Below are 7,115 nucleotides of genomic sequence, written 5' to 3' on the forward strand. Positions count from 1 at the left end.
TTAATCTAGGACAAAGGTTCGGCACAACATCGTGGGCCGAAGTGCCGGTTCTGTGCTGTATTTTTCTATGTTCTAAGTTGTGCCCGGTCCTCTTATGGCTGCCTGTCCTGGCCTGGATATGGCGAAGAATTTCAATTGCCCTTTAAAAGTTGGTCAATTTCCCCTTCGCACTGGGGTTCTCAGGGTATTGTTTTCTTTGTAGCTATGGGTGAAATGTAGGTATATAATGTTACCTGTATCCTGATTGGGTGCCGACAGGTCATTTATCCATGGAAGGAACATGTTGGGGATTTTATCTCTGATTCATCCGGTTTTACTTTGTTCTCAATTATGGAACGACTTGTTTTGTGTCGTAACTGCTGTACGTTGGTATCCATTGAATTTTGGAAAGGAAAATCTTTCGACATTTTTTAAAAACAAAAATCTTCTGGGCTTGACTACAGGTATTAAAAAAAAAAAAATAATAATAATTCTGTAAAGCAAGGCGGAGCAGGACTGCTTTTCATGCTACATAGTCCTGGTAATTTCTCTTGTTACCAAATCCAACCCCCATTTCTGGAGAAAATATCAAGAAACCTCTATTGGAACTGCTGTGAGATGTGATAACAAGTTGATGCAATATTGCTAATGTAGCTGAAGAACGTCTTTGTCTCGTATTCCAGTCTTCTTGAGATAATGGTCAGCTTTCCATAGCCTTAAATGTTTCAGGTCTGTGGCCTTTCATTAGAACAGAATTGAAACACTGTTTCTTCATAGATGCTATATGACCTGCTGAACATTTCCAACATTTTTATTTCAAAGTTCCAGCGTTCTCAGGATTTTGTTTTTGTTTCCATTAATCTTGTTGACTACTTGTTGAACCTATGCAGTAGTTTTTCGTAATTTCTGTACCTGAACTCCCAAATACTTCCACAATTCCCAGTTTTTGCCATGAAGAAAAAATCTGTTCTGTCTAGTATTCAAAATGGATGACTTCACACTTTCTTGACATAATCTGCCATAGTTTGATTTACTCACTTAAGTCTGTCATTTTTATACTGTCCTACTCCTACACAACTTTGTATCTGCAAACTTAGTGCCGTCTGCAAATTTGGTTAGACAGCTTTCTATTCCTTCATTAAAGCTACTGATACATATGATGATAAGCTGAGGCCCCAACAGAGCAACTTGCACTCATATGTGCCTGTAATAAAACATCCAAAGGTGCTTCACAAGAGCATTATGAAACTAAATTTGACACCAAGTCACACAAGGGTATTAAGGCTCTTGATTAAATGCTTGGTCAAAATGGTAGGTTTTACAGAGCATCTTAAAGATGGATGAAGTGGCTGAAGGGTTTAGGGGCAAAATTCTAGAGTTTGGACTGAGACAGCTGAAGGCATGGCTACCAATGGCAGAGCTTCATATTGCGAATGATTGGGGGCCAGAAAATGCGAGGATTACAGATGGTTGGAAGGGGCAAGGCCAGAAACTAGGATGTAGATTTTATGATTGATTGATTTAGTGAGGTATCTCTTGTCCAGAGTTACCAATTAGCACGGATTTTCCATATTTTGTACAGAAAATCCATTTGAATACGGAAGCAAGCTTTCTCTCGTTGCAATACGGAAAAGCTGCCTCCCAAAACGAGTTATTTGATTTCCTTGGCGACAGGGCCCCCGCGCAGAGGCCCCGCCCCCTCCTCAGGCCCGCACACTAACAGTGCATGCATGTCAGACACTGATGAGCTGTTGATGAGGCATCAAGGGTCCAATTGAATAGCGTGCGGGGTGGAGGAAAGGGGCGGGGGGCCCCTGCGCAGGGCCCTCTCGGCAAAGAAACCAAGACGCACCTCGATGCCTCGTGTGCCAGACCGCGCAAAGGTCAGGATAACCTGACAGGTGATCCTTACTTTCGCGCAGTCTCTGAGGCATTGAGGTCCTTAAAAAAATCACGTCTAGGGAGGGTGGACTACAGTAAGTGGTCTCAACAATAGCTCTATCACTGATCTTTGTAGAGTACTGCTATGTATTTAAATAAAAGAAAGTGCTGGAATTACTTGGGTCAGGCAGCATCAATGAGGAGAGAAGCAGAGTTAACATTTCAGAATTGTTGAAAGGTCATTGATCTGAAATTTTAACTCTACTTCCCTCTTTCTATACAGATGGAGTGCAGCTGATAATACATTGCACATTATTAAGTTTCAGGATTCAGTTCATAAATCCTTGTTTTACTTGTGGAATCTGCGCTGTTTGCTGTGAGCATGAAACAAAGATGCTGAAAAAGTAAATCTGAATCGTGCATCTATTTAACCATAGCTTCTGCTTTCTACTTTTTGTGGCCATTCTTTTCTTTGTGCTCTTTTACCTTTGCTATCGTAAACCCTAATTTGAAATCAAATCTGTTAGTGCTATTCATGAAAATATTTTTTGAAAGAAAGAAATGCATTGGATTCCTTTTGTCTATATACAGTTTCTTGTAAGAATTCAATTAAGTTAATCAAGCGTTCAGGACAATTTTGAACTTAAATATAAAAAGGCGAATGTTTTGTTCACATTTTTCATTCTTCGATTTACTGAATGAAACTTAATTTGAAAACACACTCATGATGTACATGTATGAAACATTGGATTTGCATTTTCCATTTGTGTTTTAGATTTGTGCAATAAAGGTATAAAGCTATACCAGATTGATGGGCATTTTTCCTTTGAAATAAAAATCCGGATTTTACTGCCAAAATACTGATTTTTGGTATCTGTAATACTGATTTCTGTTGGGCAGCTCTGCTTGTCATATCCTGCCAATCAGAGAATATTCCTTTACTCTCAATCTGCTACCCCACAACCGATTACAATTCTATTTAAGATTACAAATAAAAATAGCGCAGGGCAAAAGAAAAACTAAAATCTATTAAGTCAAATTAAAGATTGAATTGGAGTAGTCCAGACTAGTAAATCTAAACAAATGCATGAAAGAGCAGACCAGAAACTAGTGTAATTGAAATAAAAATGTATAACTGAGTTTGTGTACAAGATATGATTCTGCAGCACCAGTTAAACTCCAGTCACTTTTGTTCACTTAATTTCAATCACATTGAGAAATGATGTCACAATATGCGCGAGAAGAGAAACAAACCTTTTGAGATTTTATTCTCCTCTGTTTCAGTCAGGCATGTTCTGCAAAGTCCATAGACTTGGAGCAGCTGGGACATCCACACACTGCATTGTTGGTTGCTAACCATTTCTTGAAAGTTTTGGACAAAGTAAATATTTGACATTGCTATGGCAGAAGATCAGGGTAGTGGGATTAATTGGATAGCTTGACCAAAGGACCAGCTAAGGGATATGGACTGAATGACCTTCTCGACTGTACCATTGTGATTGCAGATTCCATTCACTTACATTTTGCTAATCTTTTATTCAAAATCTTATCAAATGCATTCCTGGGCACCCTCATCTACCACATTTTGTGATTCAAAGAAAATTGATTAATTATTCTGACATGATCTCCCTGTCGCACATCCTTGTTGACTTTTTTTGACCAGTTCACGCTTGTTTATTACTCAGTCACTCGATCCTCGATGATGGATTCCACACGTGGAGTTTCCTTGTTTCTCCCTTCCTTAAATAATGGAATGACATTTACAGTTTTGAATTCTGTTAATATTCTAAAGTGAGAACATCCTGGGGATATGTCTATTCTTTTCCATTAGCTTAATCCATAAAATTCATCTGCTTGATTTTAATTTTAAATTCCCTTGCACGGCCAATATTTTGTCTTTTACTGTGAAGAAAGATACAAAGTACGCATTTAACAACTCTGCCACTTGTAGTCCACATTTCCCCATGGCAGTCTCTCTCCTTTTGTTATGAACAGGAGGGGGGTTAATTTAGCAGCACAAATTTCTCCTTTCATCACCCATCTGTAAATAGAAAGGTGTTTTCGATTTGCTTCCTGCTTTATCAGCGATATCGTATTTCCCAACCCCTTGGTTTTGGTGGGATCCAATTTTCTATGAATAACCACACAATGTGGGCAGCACGGAAGCATAGTGGTTAGCACAGTTGCTTCACAGCTCCAGGGTCCCAGGTTCGATTCCTGGCTTGCGTCACTGTCTGTGCGGAGTTTGCACGTTCCCACCGTGTGTGCGTGGGTTTCCTCCGGGTGCTCCAATTTCCTCCCACAGTCCAAAGATGTGCGGGTTAGGTGGATTGGCCATGCTAAATTGCCCTTAGTGTCCGGGATAGGGTTCACATGGGCTTGGGTAAGGTGCTCTTTGTAAGGGCCGGTGCAGACTCGATGGGCTGAATGGCCTCCTGCACGGTAAATTCTATGAAATAAACTCGAGGTAGGATGAAGGGCTGGCTTTTTTGCATACAGGCACAAAATGTGGGAGAAGGATTGCAAAGTCGCCTGCTTTGCATTTATACAATAAATGGGCGACAGAGAAATGATTTACAGTGCAGAGACTAGATAAGAAATATTGTTTCACATGACTTCCAGAGTCCAGAATCAATGTCCAATGAGGTATTCATTCATGGATGTTGCTGAGCTGAAGATGGATGCCGGATAATTCACTTTTCCAGTTGTGTTGACATCACACTGAGATAGGCATGCAGAGCTGAATCTGTCTTTTAGGCAACAGAATTTCTGGCAGTGTAGATGGGGCCAGGTGTCCAACCTAAGCCAGATTCCCTGGTCTTTGGATCTGCTGGTCAGATGGTAAATAAAAAGCTGACTGACTTGCTGAACTGCAAAGTCTCTCTTACTGGTTCCACATGTCACATGACTCCCACTGTCTTTGACAAAGGACGTGTATTTGTTGTTTGGGGCCCCGAGATTGTTAAATGTTTCGACATTTAAGAAGTCAAAGGAATGTTGTGGGCCCTTTGTTCTAGCAGGCACGCAGACTTCTGTTGGCCAGCCTGGGTTGTGAAATGCAGATTGTCTTTGTCTCGCTCTCTTTAAATTTGGTATGTGCGGCTAACAGGGATCATTCGTGGGCCCTTCAGGGTGTCCTCAATATTGAGTGTCCTCAATACTGCCAGGTAATCTTTTGTTCGGGTTCACAGACAAATGTAAATTAAGCCATTGTAGGTTTTTGTCCACTTTGAAAAATGAGCATATCCCTCATATACATGTAGTCCCTCACACTTGTTATATATTTATGAAAATGTTTACTGTTAGCTATTGAGGTCTCTTGCAGGTTTTTGTCCATTCGCTCCTTTTGCGCATCCTTTTACAGTTCTTCCAGGATTGACACGTAACATTTTCTAAGCCTTTTCTTTTCATAGATACATAGAAGATAGGAGCAAGATGAGGCCTTTTGCCCCTTCGAGCCTGCTTCACCATTTATCATGATCATGGCTGATCATCCTGCTTTCTCCCCATAGCCTTTGATCCCATTCGCCCCAAGTGCTATATCTAGCCGCCTCTTATATATTCAATGTTTTAGCATCAACTACTTCCTGTGGTAATGAATTTGTTTGAATTTTGTTTCTTGCGTCCTATTTTATTGTCTGGTTGCTTGCAAATGAAGCTTTTGTTTCAGTGAGCTAATTTTGTATTGTACCAGAAGCTTCCTTGAAAGCTACCAACTGTTTTGTTTGTAGGTTTGCATATTGTCAGCTCAGACCAGTTGCCTGTGGTTAATTATTTTCTCATCCTGTCAAAATTTGCCTTAATTTCAAATCTTGGTTTAGATTCTTACTATTCTCTTGCAAATCTAACATCAATTTGATTATTTTCAAGCTGTTTCCTCACATCAGACTGTTAATTAATTCTGGTTCAGTACTCTCCTTGGTTCTAAACATATTACTTTTTCTGTGTGGAGTATGCACATTCTCCCCATGTCTGTATGGGTTTCACTCCCACAACCCAAAAGATGTGCAGGTTAGTTGTATTGGCCACACTAAATTGCCCCTTAATTGGAAAAAAAATAATTTGGTACTCTAAATTTATTTTTGAAAATAAGCATATTATTTTTAAACTGTCCTGAATATATTCTGGAATTGTAACATGAGCCATTCTGCATCTCCCATTCCACTTGAAAATAACATTTTTCTCAAAAGACCATTGGGCGGAATTCTCTGCGAACCGGCGGGGCGGGCAACTCTGGCGTGAACCACTCCGGCGTCGGGATGCCCCAAAGATGCGGAATCCTCCGCACCTTCAGGGGCTAGGCCGGCGCCGGAGTGGTTTGCGCCGGCCGGCGCGGAAGGGGCTTGGCGCCACGCCAACCGGCGGCGAAGGGCCTCTGCCGGCCAGCGTGAGTTGGCGCATGCGCGGGAGCACCAGCGTCTGCTGGCGTCATCCCAGCGCATGCGCAGGGGGGTTCATCTCCGCGTCGGCCATCGCGGACTGTTACAGCAGCTAATGCAGAGGAATAGAGTGCCCCCACGGCACAGGCCTGCCCGCGGATCGGTGGGCCCCGATCGCGGGTCAGGCCACCGTTGGGGCACCCCCCGGGGCCAGATCTCTCTTTCTCCCCCCCCCCGCCCCCCCCCTCCCCCCGCCCCCCCCCCCCCCCCCCCCTCCGAGGACCCCAGAGGCTGCCCGTGCAGCCAGGTCCCGCCGGTAAGTACCTGTTGTAATTTACGCCGGTGGGACTGGCCGAAAACAGGTGGCCACTCGGCCCATCTCGGGCCGGAGAATCACCGGGGGGGGGGGAAGAGGGGAGGGGAGGGGGGGGGGAGTGGAGAGTAGAGGGGTGGAGGGGGGAGGGGAGGGGGTGGAGGGGAGGGGTGGGGGTTGAGGGGAGAGGGGGTAGTGGGGGGGGAAGAGGGGTTGGAGGGGAGGGGGTAGTGGGGGTTGAGGGGAGAGGGGGTAGTGGGGGGGGAAGAGGGGTTGGAGGGGAGGGGGTAGTGGGGGTTGAGGGGAGAGGGGGTAGTGGGGGGGTGGAGGGGAGGGGGTGGAAGAGGGGAGGAGGGGGAAAGAGTTGAGGGGAGGGGGGGGGAAAAGAGTGGAGGGGAGGGGGGGGAAGAGTGGAGGGGAGGGGGGGAAGAGTGGAGGGAGGGGGGGGAAGAGTGGAGGGGAGGGGGGGAAGAGTGGAGGGGAGGGGGGGGGAAGAGTGGAGGGGAGGGGGGGAGAAGAGTGGAGGGGAGGGGGGGGAAGAGTGGAGGGGAGGGGGGGGGGAA

The 7,115-nt window shown here is 44.5% G+C and overlaps 1 protein-coding gene across 10 annotated transcripts in view; it reads left to right on the forward strand.

Annotated features, from left to right (window-relative positions):
- Positions 1-7,115, forward strand: part of ptprfa (protein tyrosine phosphatase receptor type Fa) — a 662,508-nt gene that overhangs the window by 74,576 nt on the left and 580,817 nt on the right. The window lies entirely within an intron of this gene.

Source organism: Scyliorhinus torazame, chromosome 7 (assembly GCF_047496885.1).
Source record: "Scyliorhinus torazame isolate Kashiwa2021f chromosome 7, sScyTor2.1, whole genome shotgun sequence".
Lineage (NCBI taxonomy): Eukaryota > Metazoa > Chordata > Chondrichthyes > Carcharhiniformes > Scyliorhinidae > Scyliorhinus > Scyliorhinus torazame.